Genomic DNA, 19,901 nt, shown 5'->3' with positions numbered 1-19,901 from the left:
CAAGGATGAAGCGGTGCAGAAAAACTCACATAAAAGACATATTGTAAACATTATAAGACTCTACACCGTCTTCCTTGTTGTTCAAACTAAATACTAGAAATTATCTAGACCTTCGAGAGACCAAATATGCAAACCAAATTTTAGCATGCTCTATGTATTTCTTCATTAATGGGTGCAAAGTATATGATGCAAGAGCTTAAACATGAGCACAACAATTGCCAAGTATCACATTATCCAAGACATTTTAGCAATTTACTACATGTAGTATTTTCCAATTCCAACCATATAATAATTAACGAAGCAGTTTCAACCTTCGCCATGAAAATTAAAAGCTAAGAACACATGTGTTCATACGAACCAGCGGAGCGTGTCTCTCTCCCACACAAACATTTATTCAAACAAAAACAAAAATAGAAACAAACAAACAGACGCTCCAAGTAAAGTACATAAGATGTGACCGAATAAAAATATAGTTTCAAGAGAAGGAACCTGATAATTTATCGATGAAGAAGGGGATGCCTTGGGCATCCCCAAGCTTAGATGCTTGAGTCTTCTTGAAATATGCAGGGATGAACCACCGGGGCATCCCCAAGCTTAGAGCTTTCACTCTCCTTGATCACATTATATCATCCTCCTCTCTTGACCCTTGAAAACTTCCTCCACACCAAACTCGAAACAAACTCATTAGAGGGTTAGTGCATAATCAAAAACTCACATGTTCAGAGGTGACACAATCATTCTTAACACTTCTGGACATCGCTCAAAGCTACTGGAAGTCAATGGAACAAAGAAATCCATCCCACATAGCAAAAGAAGCAATGCGAAATAAAAGGCAGAATCTGTCAAAACAGAACAGTCCGTAAAGACGAATTTTATTGAGGCACCAGACTTGCTCAAATGAAAATGCTCAAATTTAATGAAAGTTGCGTACATATCTGAGGATCACTCACGTAAATTGGCATAATTTTCTGAGTTACCTACAGAGAATTTTGCCCAGATTCGTGACAGACAGAAATCTGTTTCTGCGCAGTAATCCAAATCTAGTATCAACCTTGCTATCAAAGACTTTACTTGACACAACAAAACACAAAACTAAGATAAGGAGAGGTTGCTACAGTAGTAAACAACTTCCAAGACACAAATATAAAACAAAGTACTGTAGCAAAATAACACATGGGTTATCTCCCAAGGAGTTCTTTCTTTATAGCCATTAAGATGGGCTCAGCAGTTTCAATGATGCACTTGCAGGAAATAGTATTTGAAGCAAAAAGAGAGCATCAAGAGGAAAATTCAAAACACATTTAAGCCTAACATGCTTCCTATGAAAAGGAATCTTGTACACAAATGAATTCATGAAGAACAAAGTGACAAGCATAAGAGGATAAAACACGAGTAACTTCAAGATTCTCAACATAAAGAGGGGAAACTTAATATTATTAAGATGCCTATAACCATGTTTCCCTCTCTCATAATAACTTTCAGTAGCATCATTGATGAAATCCACAATATACCCATCACTTATAACATTCTTATCATGGTTCATATGCATATAAGTATCATTAATTTTGGCATAAGGAGAGTTCTTCGCATTAATTGTAATTGGAGCAAGATTATTATCAAGAATTTGAACATGGTAAACAAGTTGCATATTAAGGGAATTGTTTTTGGTAATCCAATCATGACTATGACAAGTTTCATAAGGATAGTTATAACCTATATCATAGCATTCTTTATAATAATCATCAAAAGTCGGAGGCACAGTGTCATCATAAGAAATAAAATAGTTATCTTTCACAGTCGGTTTATCTGTGACCATACCATCATTATTATTAGAAGGAGATGTATCAAACACATAATGATCAGTAGCAAAAGGATTTTCAAACACCTCTTCCCCAAGCTTAGAGCTTTCTATATCATTATGGGAGGAAGCGTGGATAGCACTGACACTATGGCAATTATTATCATCATCATTTTCAGAATTAGTTTCCCAGAGATTTGCAATATCAAAAGTAGTGTGCTCATTCAAATCATGATCACTAATGTATGTAGAGAGCATAGGAAGATCATCGTATTCAGATTCATTATCATAATAATCATTAGGAGCAACATACTTATGGTTACCTAGCGTTATCTCATTCACGCGGGGATATGCCGTTACCTCTTTCTTTTTATTCTCCTTCCTCTTCTTCTTCTTCTTCTTCTTCTTCTTCTTCTTCTTCTTCTTCTTCTTCTTCTTCTTCTTCTTCTTCTCTTCCTTCTCCTCGTTCCCTTCTTTCGGAGGAAGAGGCTTGAAGGGTGGCTTGTCCGCATAACCTGATTTACTTTCAGAAACAATAGAAGAAACTTGGGAGGATCCCTCCTTTTCATTAATTAGTTGAAAACACACAGCGGTCCTATCATATTTTGGAAAGGTGTCATCTTCTAAAATATTTTGTATGTAAGTATTTGTATGGCTATTATCAATGCAATAAGAAAAACACCCATGAAGGACATCATCAATATCAAGATCACTCATATGTAACAAAGAGATTTTTCTCGACAGTTCTTCACACCCCAAAAATAAAGTAAGTTCATCATGCTGATTAGGAGTAATTTCATCATCACAATACAAATTTTCAGCACTCATTGGGTTCAAATTATCATTGGAGGAGCATTGAAAATTAAAATGACCCACTTCATGGCAAACTTCACAAATAAAAGGATAGAGGGCACAAACCTTTTTACCAAGATCATCTAGAGCCCTAAGCCACTTTCTAGTTTTTTCATTAATATGATGGATGCAATATTCATCTTTGACTTGATTAATTCCACAAGGTCTATGCATTCCACAAAAATTAACATGCTTATAGGAAATAGCATTCTTAGGAGTTTGAGCATGCTTATTGCAATCATTAACAACAATTTCATTCTTCACGCAAGCCTCTTTAAAAGGTTCATGATACTTATCAAAATTCTTTTTAGGCAATTCAAAATGATAAGCAAAGGCTTTATAAAGATTTGCAGCAACTTGAGAGTCAAGACCATAAGTAGCACTCATATTTCGGAATTTATCAGTATTCATAAAAGCTTCAATGCATTCATAATCATAATTTATACCTGACTCTTTACCTTCATTGTTCTCCCATCCTTCAGCGTTCTCCTCAATCCGATCAAGAAGATCCCACCTAGCTTCAACCTCCTTGCTTGTGAAAGATCCCTCCGAACAGGCATCCAGATAGTCCTTGTGTTGTCCTGAAAGCCTTGCATAAAAATTGTTAACAATAACATTACGGGGGAGCTCATGAATGGGACATTTGAGCATTAGTGATTTCAATCTCCCCCACGCTTGAGAAATACTCTCTCCATCACGAGGATAAAAGTTATAAATATAATTCCTATCAATATGCACTTCATGAGGAGGATAAAATTTAGAATAAAAGAGAGATGCAATTTCCTACCAACCAAGAGAATGACTATCCTCCAACAATATATACCAATGCGCCGCTTTACCAGACAGCGAAGCAGAGAATAGCTTCTTCCTCACTTCATCCATAGAGATACCTGCACACTTGAATAACCCGCATAATTCATGCAAAAACAGTAAATGATCTTCAGGATGGACAGTTCCATCCCCTTCATAGCGGTTATCCATAACACGTTCAATAATTTTCATGGGTATCTTGAAAGAAGTACTTGCAGTAGGTGGATTTAAAATATCAGAAGCATCATTAGAATTATCGCATATGGGAGATAAAGCATTATCAGAGCAAAATATTTCTTCAAAAGCTGAAGAGCAAAAAAGATTATTTTTATATAAACTAGCTTCCCCAAGCTTAGACTTATTCATAGCATTAGTAGTGATTGCGTTCATACTAATAACATTGCTACTAGCATGCAATTGAGGCTCCATAGGTTCTTTAATTTTCGCATCACCCAATTCATGTCCTAACTTAGGAAATAAATCAAAAAGCTCATAGTTGTATTCCATTATGCCTAACTAGTGTAAACAAGAAACAAAAAGTTGCAATTGCTGGATCTAAAGGAAATAGCTTCGAGCACACACACAATGGCGCCAGAAAAGTACTGTTACCTGGAACCGCAGTATGAGTGCCGTTTACCTTTCCTCCCCGGCAACGGCGCCAGAAAAGTACTTGATGTCTACGGGAGCTTCTATTCTTGTAGACAGTGTTGGGCCTCCAAGAGCAGAGGTTTGTAGAACAGCAGAAAGTTTCCCTTAAGTGGATCACCCAAGGTTTATCGATCTCAGGGAGGAAGAGGTCAAAGATATCCCTCTCAAGCAACCCTGCAATCACGATACAAGAAGTCTCTTGTGTCCCCAACACACCAAATACACTTGTCAGATGTATAGGTGCACTAGTTCGGCGAAGAGATAGTGAGATACAAGTAATATGGATGAGTATGAGTGATAATAGCAATCTGGATAAAATATGGCAGCGAGTAAACATTCAACAAAACAGTAAACAAACGGAGATTCGATGCTTGGAAGAAAGGCCCAGGGATCCTGCTTTCACTAGTGGACACTCTCAACAATGATCACATAATAGGACTACTCTACACCCTCTTGTCGGATGATGAACACCATTGTGTAGGATTACACGAATCCTCAATACCGGAGTTAACAAGCTACACAATATTCAATGTTCATATTTAAATAACCTTAGAGTGCAAGATAGATCAACACAACCAAACCAAGTACTAACATAGCATGCACACTTCTACCATCACACTATGAAAGGAGGAATAGATCGCATCAATACCATCATAGTAATAGTTAACTTCATAATCTACAAGAGATCACAATCATAGCATAAACCAAGTACTACACGATGCACACACTGTCCACATTACACCGTGCAGGAGGAATACACTACTTTAATAACATCACTAGAGTAGCACATAGATGATATTCAACCTGATCACAAAGAGAGAGAGATGAACCACATAGCTACAGTGGAGCCCTCAGCCCCGGGGGTGAATTACTCCCTCCTCATCATGGAGGCAGCGATGGCGGTGAAGATGGCGGTGGAGACGGCGGTGGAGATGGCTTCGGGGGCAATTCCCCGTCCCGGTAGGGTGCCGGAACAGAGACTTCTGTCCCCCGAATTGGAGTTTCGCGATGGCGGCGGCTCTGGATGGTTTTCTCTGGTTTCGTCAAACTGGTCGAGGTTTTTAGGTCAGGGACGATTATATAGGCGGAGAGGCGGAGTCGGAGGAGCCACAGGGTGCCCAGATGATAGGGGGGCGCGCCCCCCCTTGGGCAGAGCCGCCCTGTGGGGTGGGGCCCCCTGGCTCCCCTCTGACTTTTCTCCGGTGCTCTGGAAGCTTCCCGAAATTATAAGATCTCCGGTGTTGATTTCGTCCGATTCCGAAAATATTTCCTTACTAGGATTTCTGAAACCAAAAACAGCAGAAAACAGCAACTAGCCTTTCAGCATCTCGCCAATAGGTTAGTTCCGGAAAACGCATAAATATGACATAAAGTGTGCATAAAATATGTAGATATCATCAATAATGTGGCATGGAACATAAGAAATTATCGATACGTCGGAGACGTATCAGTCATCAGTGATCCACTTAAGGGAAAACTTGCTGCTGTTCTACAAACCTCTGCTCTTGGAGGCCCAACACTGTCTACAGGAATAGAAGCGTGCGTAGACATCAGTACACAAACTGCTTTTAACAAATCTGTTGAAGAAAAGTTTGGGAAAATTGATATACTTGCTTCTAAAGTTGATAGTCTTGCTGCTGATGTTGATCTTTTGAAATCGAAAGTTATGCCTAATGAAAATAAAGATATTAAGTCATTTGCTACAGCAAACGCCATCCAAGTTAGAATTAATGAGAATATAAGATTGATGTCCGAATTGCGTGCTAGGTGGGAAAAAGAAGAAATGCTTAAGATAATAATGTAGCTAAAGTTTGGACTATTACCACCACTAGCAATGCTAATGCTTCACATGTTGCTACACCTCCTACTATCAATGGTAAAATAATTGGTGTTGGCAATGTTTCTACTTCTAATGCAAAGCTTGCAAAACTGTCTGAACCTGCTAAAACTGCTGAAACTACTTGTGATAAAACTGCTGAATTTTTTTCCAATATTGGGGATAATGATCCCATTGCTTTAGATCATAATGGTTTAGATTTTGATGATTGTCACATCTCTGAAGTTATAAAGTTCTTACAAAAACTTGCTAAAAGTCCTAATGCTAGTGCTATAAATTTGGCCTTTACGAAACATATTACAAATGCTCTCATAAAAGCTAGAGAAGAGAAACTAAATCGTGAAACTTCTATTCCTAGGAAGTTAGAGGATGGTTGGGAGCCCATCATTAAGATGAAGGTCAATGATTTTGATTGTAATGCTTTATGTGATCTTGGTGCAAGTATTTCCGTTATGCCTAGGAAAATCTATAACATGCTTGACTTGCCACCATTGAAAAATTGTTATTTGGATGTTAATCTTGCTGATAATTCTACAAAGAAACCTTTGGGGAGGGTTGATAATGTTCGCATTACGGTTAACAATAACCTTGTCCCCGTTGATTTTGTTGTGTTGGATATTGAATGCAATGCATCTTGTCCCATTATATTGGGAAGACCTTTTCTTCGAACTGTTGGTGCTATTATTGATATGAATGAAGGCAATATTAAATATCAATTTCCTCTCAAGAAAGGTATGGAACACTTCCCTAGAAATAGAATGAAGTTACCTTTTGATTCAATCATTAGAACAAATTATGATGTTGATGCTTCATCTCTTGATAATACTTGATTCACACTTTTTGCGCCTAGCTGAAAGGCGTTAAAGAAAAGCGCTTATGGGAGACAACCCATGATTTTACTTCTGCACTTTTGTTTTATATTTGAGTCTTGTAAGTTGTTACTACTGTAGCAACCTCTCCTTATCTTTATTTTATTGCATTGTTGTGCCAAGTAAAGTCTTTGATGGTAAGGTTCATACTAGATTTGGATTACTGCACAGAAACAGATTTCTTGCTGTCACGAATTTGAGCAGTGTTCTCTGTAGGTAACACCGAAAAATCTTCCAATTTACGTGAGTAATCCTCAGATATGTACGCAACTTTCATTCAATTTGAGCATTTTCATTTGAGCAAGTCTGGTGCACCTAAAAAATTCGTATTTACGGACTGTTCTGTTTTGACAGATTCTGCCTTTTATTTCGCATTGCCTGTTTTGCTATGGATTTCTTTATTCCATTAACTTTTAGTAGCTTTGTGCAATGTCCAGAAGTGTTAAGAATGATTATGTCACCTCTGAACATGTGAATTTTGGTTATGCACTAACCCTCTAATGAGTTGTTTTGAGTTTGGTGTGGAGGAAGTTTTCAAGGATCAAGAGAGGAAGATGATACAATATGATCAAGGAGAGTGAAAGCTCTAAGCTTGGGGATGCCCCGGTGGTTCATCCCTGCATATTTCAAGAAGACTCAAGCATCTAAGCTTGGGGATGCCCAAGGCATCCCCTTCTTCATCGACAACATTATTAGGTTCCTCTAGTGAAACTACATTTTTATTCCATCACATCTTATGTGCTTTACTTGGAGCATCTGTATGTTTTTGTTTTGTTTTGTTTGAATAAAATTGGATCCTAGCATTCATTGTGTGAGAGAGAGACACGCTCCGCTGTTGCATATGGACAAATATGTCCTTAGCTTTACTCATAATGTTCATGGCGAAGGTTGAAATTGCTTCGTTAATTGTTATATGGTTGGAAACAGAAAATGCTACATGTGGTAATTGGTATAATGTCTTGAATAATTTGATACTTGGCAATTGTTGTGCTCATAAGGATCATATTTAAGCTCTTGCATCATATACTTTGCACCTATTAGTGAAGAAATACATAGAGCTTGCTAAAATTTGGTTTGCATGATTGGTCTCTCTAAGGTCTAGATATTTTCTAGTAAGGGTTTGAACAACAAGGAAGACAGTGTAGAGTCTTATATTGCTTGCAATATGTTTTCATGTGAGTTTTGCTGTACCGGTTCATACTTGTGTTTGCTTCAAACAACCTTGCTAGCCTAAGCCTTGTATTGAGAGGGATTACTTCTCGTGCATCCAAATCCTTGAGCCAAAAACTATGCCATTTGTGTCCACCATACCTACCTACTACATGATATTTTTCTGCCATTCCAAAGTAAATTGCTTGAGTGCTACCTTTAAAATTTCCATTCTTTGTCTTTGCAATATATAGCTCATGGGAAAAATAGCTTAAAAACTATTGTGGTATTGAATATGTACTTATGTATCTTATTTCTTATTAAGTTGTTTGTTGAGCGATAACCATGTTCCTGGGGACGCCATCAACGCTTTGTTGAATATCATGTGAGTTGCTATGCATGTTCGTCTTGTCTGAAGTAAGGGTGATTTATCATGAGTTGAATGGTTTGAGTATGCATATTGTTAGAGAAGAACATTGAGCCGCTAACTAAAGTCATGATCCATGGTGGAAGTTTCAGTTTTGGACAACAATCCTCAATCTCTTATGAGAATATTATTTGTTGTTGAATGCTTATGCATTAAAGAGGAGTCCATTATCTGTTGTCTATGTTGTCCCGGTATGGATGTCTAAGTTGAGAATAATCAAAAGCAAGAAATCCAATGCGAGCTTTCTCCTTAGACCTTTGTACAGGCGGCATAGAGGTACCCCTTTGTGATACTTGGTTAAAACATATGTATTGCGATGATAATCCATGAAAATCCGAGCTAATTAGGACAAGGTGCGGGCACTATTGGTAATCTATGCATGAGGCTTGCAACTTGTAGGATATCTTATACATAATACATATGCTTTATTACTACCGTTGACAAAATTGTTTCTTGTTTTCAAAATAAAAGCTCTAGCACAAATATAGCAATCAATGCTTCCCTCTTTGAAGGGCCATTCTTCTACTTTTATGTTGAGTCAGTTTACCCATTTCCTTCCATCTCAGAAGCAAACACTTGTGTTAACTGTGCATTGATTCCTACATACTTGCATATTTGCATTCATTATATTACTTTATGTTGACAATATCCATGAGATATACATGTTACAAGTTGAAAGCAACCTCTGAAACTTATATCTTCCTTTGTGTTGCTTCAATGCCTTTACTTTGAATTTATTGCTTTATGAGTTAACTCTTATGCAAGACTTATTGATGCTTGTCTTGAAAGTATTATTCATGAAAAGTCTTTGCTATATGATTCAGTTGTTTAACCATTGTATTTACCATTGCTTCGAATCGCTGCATTCATTACATGTGCTTACAATAGTATTGATCGAGATTATGATAGCATGTCACTTCAGAAATTATCTTTGTTATCGTTTACCTACTCGGGACGAGTAGGAACTAAGCTTGGGGATGTTGATACGTCTCCAACGTATTGATAATTTCTTATGTTCCATGCTTGTTTTATGATAATACACACATGTTTTATATACACTTTATGTCATATTTATGCATTTTCCGGCACTAACCTATTAACAAGATGCCGAAGAGCCAGTTGCTGTTTTCTGCTGATTTTGGTTTCAGAAATCCTAGTAAGGAAATATTCTTGGAATTGGACGAAATCAACGCCCAGGATCTTATTTTTCCACGAAGCTTCCAGAAGTCCGAGAGGGAAACGAAGTGGGGCGACGAGGCGGCGACACACCAGGGCGGCGCGGCCCAGCCCCTGGCCGCGCGGCCCTGTTGTGTGGGCCCCTCGCGTCGCCCCTAAACCTACCCTTCTGCCTATAAGAAGCCTTCGTCGATAATAACTCCAGTACCGAGAGCCACGATACGGAAAACCTTCCAGAGACGCCGCCGCCAATCCCATCTCGGGGGATTCAGGAGATCGCCTCCGGCACCCTGCCGGAGAGGGGAATCATCTCCCGGAGGACTCTTCACCGCCATGGTCGCCTCCGGAGTGATGTGTGAGTAGTTCACCCCTGGACTATGGGTCCATAGCAGTAGCTAGATGGTTGTCTTCTCCTCATTGTGCTATCATTGTCGGATCTTGTGAGCTGCCTAACATGATCAAGATCATCTATTTGTAATGCTACATGTTGCGTTTGTTGGGATACGATGAATATGGAATGCTATGTTATGTTGATTATCAATCTATCATCTATGTGTTGTTTATGATCTTGCATGCTCTCCGTTATTAGTAGAGGCTCTGGCCAAGTCATTACTTGTAACTCCAAGAGGGAGTATTTATGCTCGATAGTGGGTTCATGCCTCCATTAAATCTGGGACAGTGACAGAAAGTTCTAAGGTTGTGGATGTGCTGTTGCCACTAGGGATAAAACATCAATTCTATGTCTAAGGATATTTGTGTTGATTACATTACGCCCCATACTTAATGCAATTGTCTGTTGTTAGCAACTTAATACTGGAAGGGGTTCGGATGATAACCTGAAGGTGGACTTTTTAGGCATAGATGCATGCTGGATAGCGGTCTATGTACTTTGTCGTAATGCCCAATTGAATTTCACACTACTCATCATAATATGTATGTGCATTGTCATGCCATCTTTATTTGTCAATTGCCCAACTGTATTTTGTTCACCCAACATGCTATTTCTTATTGGAGAGACACCACTAGTGAACTGTGGACCCCGGTCCATTCTTTTACATCGAATACAATCTACTGCAATACTCGTTCTTACTGTTTTCTGCAAACATCATCATCCACACTATACATATAATCCTTTGTTACAGCAAGCCGGTGAGATTGACAACCTCACTGTGATGTTGGGGCAAAGTAATTTGGTTGTGTTGTGTAGGTTCCACGTTGGCGCCGGAATCCCTGGTGTTGCGCCGCACTACACTCCGCCGCCATCAACCTTCAACGTGCTTCTTGGCTCCTACTGGTTCGATAAACCTTGGTTTCTTACTGAGGGAAACTTACTACTGTACGCATCACACCTTCCACTTGGGGTTCCCAACGGTCGCGTGTTGTACGCGTGTCATGTACCATAGGAACAAATTGACAAGGACTTTACAAGTCCAGCAGTACTTTTCACAGGACTACATGAACATTGCATACGAACTACATGCGCAAAAAATAGATGACTCTATAGATCCATTTTAGAAAATTAAATATTAGACTCATTTCGAAGAGTTGGTCACGAGAAAGTCGAATATGCAAACAAAATCTCATTTGCATTTATTATGCTAAAGTAATACTCATTTTAGAATTAGTAGTTTATTTGAAGAAGGGAATCTTTTGCAATGAGTGGGCAGCCTGGTAAACCCCATAAATGGGCATCCCTATGCATGTGAATGGCAGGGATTTCCACCACGCCCCATTTCGGTCGCACCGTTGCATTTTCGCATTTAATTTCATTCCTAGTGAGAATTAATTTAGTCATGTAATATTGTGACCCCCGTTTGATCCTATTTTGGGAGGGGTTTGTTATATTTGATTTCGAGATAGAATAGTTATTCGCTAGTTATTCTATACTTACTTTGTTTCTCTATATATGGTTTTTACGTCTCGTAAATTTTGTCTTACCTTAAAAGTTTAGAAGAATGTAGAAAAATGCATGACATAAAAATGTTTTATTTACACGAGGTACCAAAAAACACGATTATAAAATATGCGTGTATTGTGTATTATATTTTTACGCTATTCGACTCATATATTGTGTTTCATATGTTGATTTTTCATTGTCGATCAATATGGATGTAACTATTCATATACAAAACATAAATTTGTAATGTAACACCATACAAAATCTTTGGTGTAGCATTTGTATGTTCATGGATTGAAATTTAAAGTATAATTTCAATTCTTGAGAGATCCACGGTCCAATGGAGGGTTTCTATGACCTTACCTTTGATGTGGAGGGAGAAGAGGGACTAGAGCTTGAGGACCTGGAAACCGATGAACAACAGAACCATAAACCGGATGATGATGGGGACTTAGGGGATGACTTCAAGGAAGCTTTGGCGAAACCAGAACAACAAAACAAAAGTGACAACGGTAATGAGGGAGCTGCAAAGCAGGGGGCAGCGGAGAATGAAGGAGGACCGGCTGCGGCGCCTCCAACTCAAACTGCATGCTTGACGGGTGTGGTTTTTTCTCCGAGTGTGCGTCGCGCTATTCAGCAAGCCAAGGCGTGCCTTGCTTCTATTGGGAGCCCATTGTGTTGTTTCGAGTGAGGCAACCGGAGAGAGCATGCAGGGTCGTGAGCTGCATCAGCTCCACTCGATGGACAGCATGACTTTTGACGAGCGTACTGAAGCTGCGATGACACCGAGGGCGTCGACCATGGGCGTTGGCCCTATGGAGTCTCCGGCGGAGGTGACCAAGGCGATGGTTGCCTCCTCTTGTGTAAGCTCGCCGATGCAACAGGGGGTTGCGTTGGCGGGCGCCAACACGATGCCTCGCTCGTCCACCATAGGCGTTGGTCCTATGGAGTCTCAGGCGGAGGTGACCAAGGTGGTGGTTGCCTCCTCTTGTGTCAGCTCGTCGATGCAACATGAGGTTGCGTTGGCGGGCATCGACACGATGCCTCGTTCTCCGATCATCTCAGGCGGAGTTGATGGAGCAAGCGAGATGGTCACACCGCCAAGAGCTTCAAGGACACTCCGGTCTCCTCTTGGGGAAGCTGGACTTACGCCGTCGTTGGAACGGTGTGCTGCAGTGGAGGAGTTTGGGGGCATTGCGGACCCTCTGGCGATGGGCACCCATTCTAGCGGCCGCATTCGTGCTCAAGCTAATGCGGATGACACTCAGATGGCTAGGGCTATGGCTCTGGCTCAGCGTTGACACTCCACTTCAGGTACAAATCTGAACCCCACCTTCTCTTTATTGTCTTTTTTCGATGAGCATATTATTGATAAAGCTGCTAGGTTAGGTGTTTCTTTGGGAGATTCCACACATAGTAGTATGTTGTCAGCTAGGTTAATCAAAGAATCTGAGACTAATAGACAATTACATATCATAGAGAATAATTTAAATAGAGGCATTGATGGAGATGATCCAGCAAGCTTGGTGCTTAGCCGAGCCTCTTGTTTATCATAGGATATGGCGGAGGAGGAGTCGATAGAGGAGGATGTCGATCATTTGGATCTTCTTCCCAAACCGGTTAAGACAACTAAAAAACGGGGAAAGGAAGTAATCGCTATGTCCGATCGTAGGCGTAGTTGTGCGACTGAAAAAACAATCTGTTTTATAGATGCAAGGCTTGAAAGGATTTTTTTGGAACAGCGAAGGTATACGGGGCCGGGAAACATCTCTTAATTAGAGAGTGTTAGGGATTTGAAATTGGACTTCATTGCCTTGTCGGAGACAGGAAGGGCCCATTTTTCTCAACCCTTTTTAAGTCACCTAGCAGCGGGTCAGGATTTTATTTGGTTCTGCCTACCACCTCATGGGAGGTTGGGGGGCATGTTAATTGGGATAAATTCGGCAACACTACAAGTCCGTAATGTGGAGGCCGGTGACTTTTGTGTCAAGCTTTCCATTAGATCGAAAGGGGATGGTTTCGAGTGGGTGTTGGTGTCGGTTTATGGAGCGGCACAAGATGCTCAAAAACCTGCTTTGGCCGAGTTAGCCAGAATTTGTGAAAAGGAGTCATTAATAGTAACTTTAATCCCCGCTGGTCTTTTATGTTTAATCCTATTATTGAATGTTTAAACCTAAAAGAGATTGAGCTAACGGGTAGACAATACACATGGGCGACTAGACGAGAAACGCCAACTTTTGAAAAGTTGGATCGGGTCTTGGCAAGTATTTCTTGGGAGCAGAAGTTCCCGCTAGCCACAGTACAAGCATTGACACGCACAGGGTCAGATCATACTCCCCTACTTATTGATGCGGGGATTCAAGCCCATGTCGGCAATGTGGCGAGATTCTCCTTCGAGCTTTCGTGGCTTAGAATGGAAGTTTTTTTTTGATATGATAGCTGCTGAATGGACGGATTTCACTAAAGGTTCATCGCCAATTGAGGTGTGGCAAAACAAAATTCGACATTTGCGTCGGTTTTTAAAAGGGTGGGCGAAGAACCAAAGTGGTAAATACAAAGTAGAAAAAGAAAATTGTTGCGCATCACTTCTGATCTTGATGTTAAAGCTGAGAGCACGTTGCTTGATGCTTCTGAACGCGAGACACTGCGACAAGATCAAGACCGCATTAGCTCCCTTCGTCGAGATGAGGAGACTAAATGGGCTCAACGGGCTAAAGTTAAACATGTCCAAGAAGGTGGCAACAATACAAAATATTTCCATATGATTGCGAATGGAAAATATAGGAAGAAAAAGATTTTTCAACTAGAGCAAGATGAGGGAACCATTGTAGGAGAGGATAATTTAAAGAACTATATTACAGAATATTACAAAAAATTGTTCGGGGAGCCGACTCCAAATAATTTTACGCTGGATGGAAGTCTTATTTCGGATATTCCACAATTGTCAAATGAGGAAAATTCGCTTCTTACTGCTGATTTCTCGGTGAAAGAGGTGTTCGAAGCTATTTCTCAAATGGAATTGAACAAAGCCGCAGGGCCGGACGGGTTTCCGGCTGAATTCTATCAAACTTTCTGGGAAGTAATAAAGGACGATTTAATGGCTATGTTTGTTCAATTTCAGCAAGGAACGTTGCCCTTGTATAAATTAAACTTTGGAGTCATTACGTTACTTCCTAAAAAGGAAAATGTGGTTCAAATACAACAGTATAGTCCGATATGTCTTCTGAATGTCAGTTTAAAATTTTCACAAAAGTAGGAACTAACAGAATAACGGGAATTGCCCAAAAAGTTATTAAACCTACTCAGACTGCCTTTATGCATGGAAGGCATATTTTGGAAGGGGTAGTTGTACTCCATGAAACGACCCATGAGCTTCATCAGAAGAAAATGGACGGTGTTCTTTTTAAAATTGATTTTGAGAAGGCATATGATAAAGTAAAATGGCCTTTCCTCCAACAAGCACTGCGTATGAAAGGTTTTGCACAACATTGGCGTAATTCGGTTATGCAATTTATACAAGGAGGAAGTGTGGGTATTAGAGTTAATGATGACATTGGTCATTATTTTCAAACTAAAAAAGGCCTTAGGCAAGGAGACCCGCTATCTCCAATGCTTTTTAATATTGTCGTCGATATGTTGGCCATTCTTATCGCGCGGGCGAAGGAAGATGGACAGGTAGGGGGACTAATACCTCATCTTATTGAGGGTGGAGTCTCTATCTTACAATATGCGGACGACACCATTTTGTTTTTGGAACAGGATCTAGAAAAGGCGGTCAATATGAAACTAATACTATGTATTTTTGAACAACTATCGGGGCTCAAAATTAACTTTCACAAAAGCGAAATTTTCTGTTTTGGTAAGGCAAAAGAGGTAGAGGATCAATATCGACAAATATTTGGATGTGAGTCGGGGTCCCTACCCTTCAAGTATTTGGGAGTTCCTATCCATTATAGAAAATTACGCAATGCTGAATGGTACCCTATTGAATGTTGTTTTGCGGGCAAACTAGGGTGCTGGAAAGGGAAGATGCTCTCATACGGAGACAGAGACAGGCTTGTTTTGATAAATTCGGTTTTATCAAGCCTACCAATGTTTATGTTCTCATTTTTTGAGGTACCTGTAGGGGTACGTAAAATATTTGATTACTATAGGTCGCGCTTTTTTGGCAAAGCGATGAACATAAACAAAAATATAGATTAACAAAGTGGAACATAATCTGTAGACCCAAGGACCAAGGGGGGCTTGGAATTGAGGTCCTTGAACTACAAAATAAGTGTTTTCTTATCAAATGGCTGTTTAAGTTGTTAAACGAGGAAGGTATGTGGCAGGAGCTACTACATAATAAATACCTACAGAGTAAAACTCTAGCTCAAGTTGAGATCAATCCGAATGATTCACCCTTTCGGAAAGGCCTCATGCGGGTAAAGGAAGATTTTTTTTAATAGAGGGTCCTTTAAAATTGGAAATGGGCTATCTACTAGATTTTGGGAAGATACCTGGTTAGGAGACAAACCTCTAGTGCATCAATATCCATCGCTCTACAACATTATTCAACGGAAACATGTCTCTCTTAATGATGTTTTGGCTGCTGCACCCCCTTTGAACATTGGTTTTAGAACGGCGTTAATCGGAGACAAATGGGATGCATGGTCTCATGTATGTCTTCGTTTGATGGATATTAATTTGATAGACAATGATGACACTTTTGCGTGGAATCTAACTACAAATGGTAAATTCACCGTTAAATCGATATATGTTTGATGAATGGGCATACGACATATTTGCATAAATATTTGTGGAAACTGAAACTACCCTTGAAAATAAAGATTTTTGTGTGGTTTCTTAATAGAAAATCTTGTTAACCAAGGATAACCTGGCTAAAAGAAGTGGAAAGGATGTACGAAGTGTGCTTTTTGTGGTTCGTCGGAGACAATTGAACACCTTTTTTTTCCTGCCCCTTTGCTCAACTCGTTTGGCGTGTTGTTTTTAGCACCTATAATATTCCAGCTCCAACTAATATCACAAATATGTTTGGAAATTGGTTGAATTACATCGATAAGAAGACCAAGGATAGAATTCGCATTGGCGTTTCTGATATATGTTGGTCTATATGAAATTGTCGAAACAATCTTGTTTTTAATATATCTTCGAATTTGCATATTCTGCAGGTTATCCACATGACAGCTCATTGGATTCAGCTTTGGGCATATCTCCTACCCGAGGACCAGCGAGAACTTATGGTTACTGGGTGTGCCCGGCTCCTGATGGTCGCTCAGTGTGAGAACCGGAACTTAACATTCCGACCCCCCCTGTGTAACTCGTCAATCCAGGATTAACTTGACGACAGAGCGAAATAAATATCATTGCAGAACGTGCAAAAAAAAGTAATTATTACAAAGTTTGAGCCACAAAGTGAAATGTCTTGTGACATTTATTACAACCAGAAAGCATAGCGGATAATAAAATGCGAAGTAACTCCATCTCAGCTACAGGCAGTCGATGTAGTCCCCGAGGCCTCACTCCTCAGCGTCATCGTAGTCGCCATAGTCTTCACCATCTTCATAGTACTCTGAATATCAACAAAAGTTTTGCCATGAGTACATTTTGTACTCAACATGCCCCCTCGTGCAAACCTACTAAATCTACATGAGGCTTCAAAGAAAGGCTATATGGTTCTTTTGCAGAAAAGCCAATTTTATTTGCAATAATACACTATATTTGATAAAAGCAGTTTTAGACGAAAACATGTTTTATATTCAGTGTAATATTTCTCATCAATGTGACTGTCCCCGACAACTCACATATATCATGGGATTCAGATTCCAAGGAAAGGATGGAGGCAAAGAGGGAAATAGCAAAACAGGTTCCTGTATGTCAAGAAGGATTCATGTGTCGTCCATGACCGTGGACACGGCTATTCGAATAGGTTTAACTCTGCAGAGGTGGTACACTTTCACCACATGTCACAATCTCGCCTAGTTGCAACCAGCCGTCGCTAGCATAGCAACAGGGATTTTGTGACGAGGTCTTTTAGCTAGATCCCCCAAAGATGTGACATGCCCACCGGGTATGGCGCACGGAACTGAGAGTACGTCCCCAAACCGGTCCCCCCATCTGTGCCGAAGGTTCCCCCGTAGGCAGACACCTCATCAGCGGTACGGCGACATCGACACCTAAGGCTGATTAACATACTCAACCAAGCCAGTGCCCATATAGCATGTGGTTGTACGGTTGTCACAATCTTCAAATCCAAGACTTGTTAGGATCCTTATGCGGCACGGACGACGGATTGCCCCCTCCAACAAATGAAGGGCAGCCAACCGCTCCTTCAATATCTGATCCAGCTGTCGCCCGCGCCATGTTTAGATGGTAAGTTTCATCCAGAGTAGCATAGAGTAGAGGAAACAACAATGGCTAACTAGCCCAGCTCAACGAGCTCAACAATGTTCAAAGAGGTGTTTTGACCCGTTGGTCGATCAATTCCTCCGAAGAGGCAACATAAAGTTTCCTAATGATTATTTAGCATGGCTAAGCATTCTACTCTATCAGAATTATATATAATCACTACTCAGGGTATCAAGTAAAAGGCGACAAGCAGATCAAGTTGGTGTGTCAATCGACACGCTAGCTACTGGAATAAAATAGCATATATTTGTAAAACATAAAATAACATGCAAGTTGTAAAACTGGGATAAATATGATGAGAGGGCATGCCTTCGTTGTCGTCGAAAAACCCTCCTTCGTAGTCTTGGTTCGACCCGTTCCCGTCACTCCCTACTCGTCATAACGATAAACCACAAATAAATACAATTTCAAATAAACACCGATAAAATCCAAATAGAAAGATCCAAATAAAAATTATGTGGTCGTTCGATATACATGTAGTATAAGAGACTGGAATGGCTCATCCGGGATTTGGGTTAACTAAGGCGCATGGTATGGCGATCGCTCACTATTGGGTAGCAAAATATTTTAGAAAAACATATTGAGCGAGCCTACATAGATGACACTGGATTTAAAATGTAATGTGCAAACAGACTACATGCTACTAGTCATAATCAAGCATAGGTAGAATAATCCATGATTAGAATAATGTGTACATGCGTACCAGAGAAACAACTAATATGCATGAACTATTGTGACTTTAACAGTAGCATGGTATTAGTATGACATCTAACCTGGTGATGCCCTAAACAAAGAATTGCATGTTAAAATAATATGCAGAGGCACATGCAATTATATAAAACCTGTTGTGACTCTAAACTACTGACATGTTGAGTAACTGTATTTACATATGATCTAATATGTGCTACTGGTAACAATTAAACCAATCAACGTACTGTATTACCCAAATCTAACCTATAACTGAACATGCATAGCCAATTCCAAAAGCTGTGATTAAACACACGCACGAGTACAGAAAATAGCTAGCACTACAGCAGGAAAGGCTAACAGCAGTACATGCATGTTTATATGCGTATCATGGTGCAACAAGTTCAGTTTAGCTTTTAGGAAATAGATTGAAAAAAAAAACGTCGTATATAGACACCACTAACCGCACTACTGGTTTCCTGGAGCAGATTGGTATATATCATGGGTTGAAAACAAAACAGAAAACGTGTTCTTGGTTGCCTAATATGACCATGCCACCAGATGGCATTCGGTTCACCGGCGACTCGACAAACTGTAAAACTAAGGATGGAAACCATGTCTAGGAGGTAGGCATATAGATGTGTAGCGCGTGTGTGCAAGGATTTCTACTGGTGCTCACCGAGCGCGACGCAGTTCGTGGTTGAAGTCGGTGTCCAGAGTTGGCGTTGGTTCCGTGGGTGTCGTCTGTGGTCAGCAACTCAGCCTTCTAGCTCCGTGGATGAACTCCACTCGTCCCTGTGATCCTTCTGGCGCAGCAGCTCCGCCTCTAGTGCCCTGAATCACCGGGAACGCGAGCGGCGTTCAGCGGCGGCCTCGCGGAGCTTCGCGAGATTAGATCGGTTTATGCCGCTAGGGCTTTGGGTGGCGGCGTGGGAAGGAAAAGAGAGGCAGGGGCGTCGACTTGAGGATTTATAGGCTGAGGGGCGACGCGATTTGTGCTGCCAAAGAATCGGAACCGGAATTATACGCGCGACGGTGTATCGTGTGCTGCACGAATTCCTGGCGTGCGTCGTCGCGTCCATCCGCTCAGCTGCAGCTAGCTGAGCTAGGCGTGGGCTTTGATGGGCTACTGGAGCAGCACTACGTTAGGCAATGAAGGGCCTTGGGCTGTTAGCTTCGGTGAGATTAATCCGTAGAGAAGAAAGGAATTAGAACAGAGGAGGGAATACTAGTACACGTGCATGAGTAGGACACGGAGGAAAAATACTCAAATACACGATCTCCCGTTGCAGTGCATGCACGTGCATGTGGTTGAACAATGTGATTTTGCACAAAGAACCAAT

General features: G+C 40.5%; 1 long non-coding RNA gene across 1 annotated transcript; it reads right to left on the bottom strand.

The window, feature by feature from the left end:
• Positions 1–16,874: 16,874 nt before the first annotated feature.
• LOC139835269 (uncharacterized) lies at positions 16,875–19,479 on the bottom strand. Its single transcript, XR_011751057.1, has 3 exons — positions 19,238–19,479; positions 18,181–18,240; positions 16,875–17,035 (listed from the first exon to the last, which is right to left on the bottom strand). It is a non-coding gene; the product is annotated as an uncharacterized lncRNA (long non-coding RNA).
• Positions 19,480–19,901: the final 422 nt, after the last annotated feature.

This window comes from Lolium perenne, chromosome 2 (assembly GCF_019359855.2).
Source record: "Lolium perenne isolate Kyuss_39 chromosome 2, Kyuss_2.0, whole genome shotgun sequence".
NCBI classification, from domain to species: Eukaryota; Viridiplantae; Streptophyta; class Magnoliopsida; order Poales; family Poaceae; genus Lolium; species Lolium perenne.
Note: the sequence above shows the minus strand (reverse complement) of the source record. Positions and strands in the feature narration are given on the sequence as shown.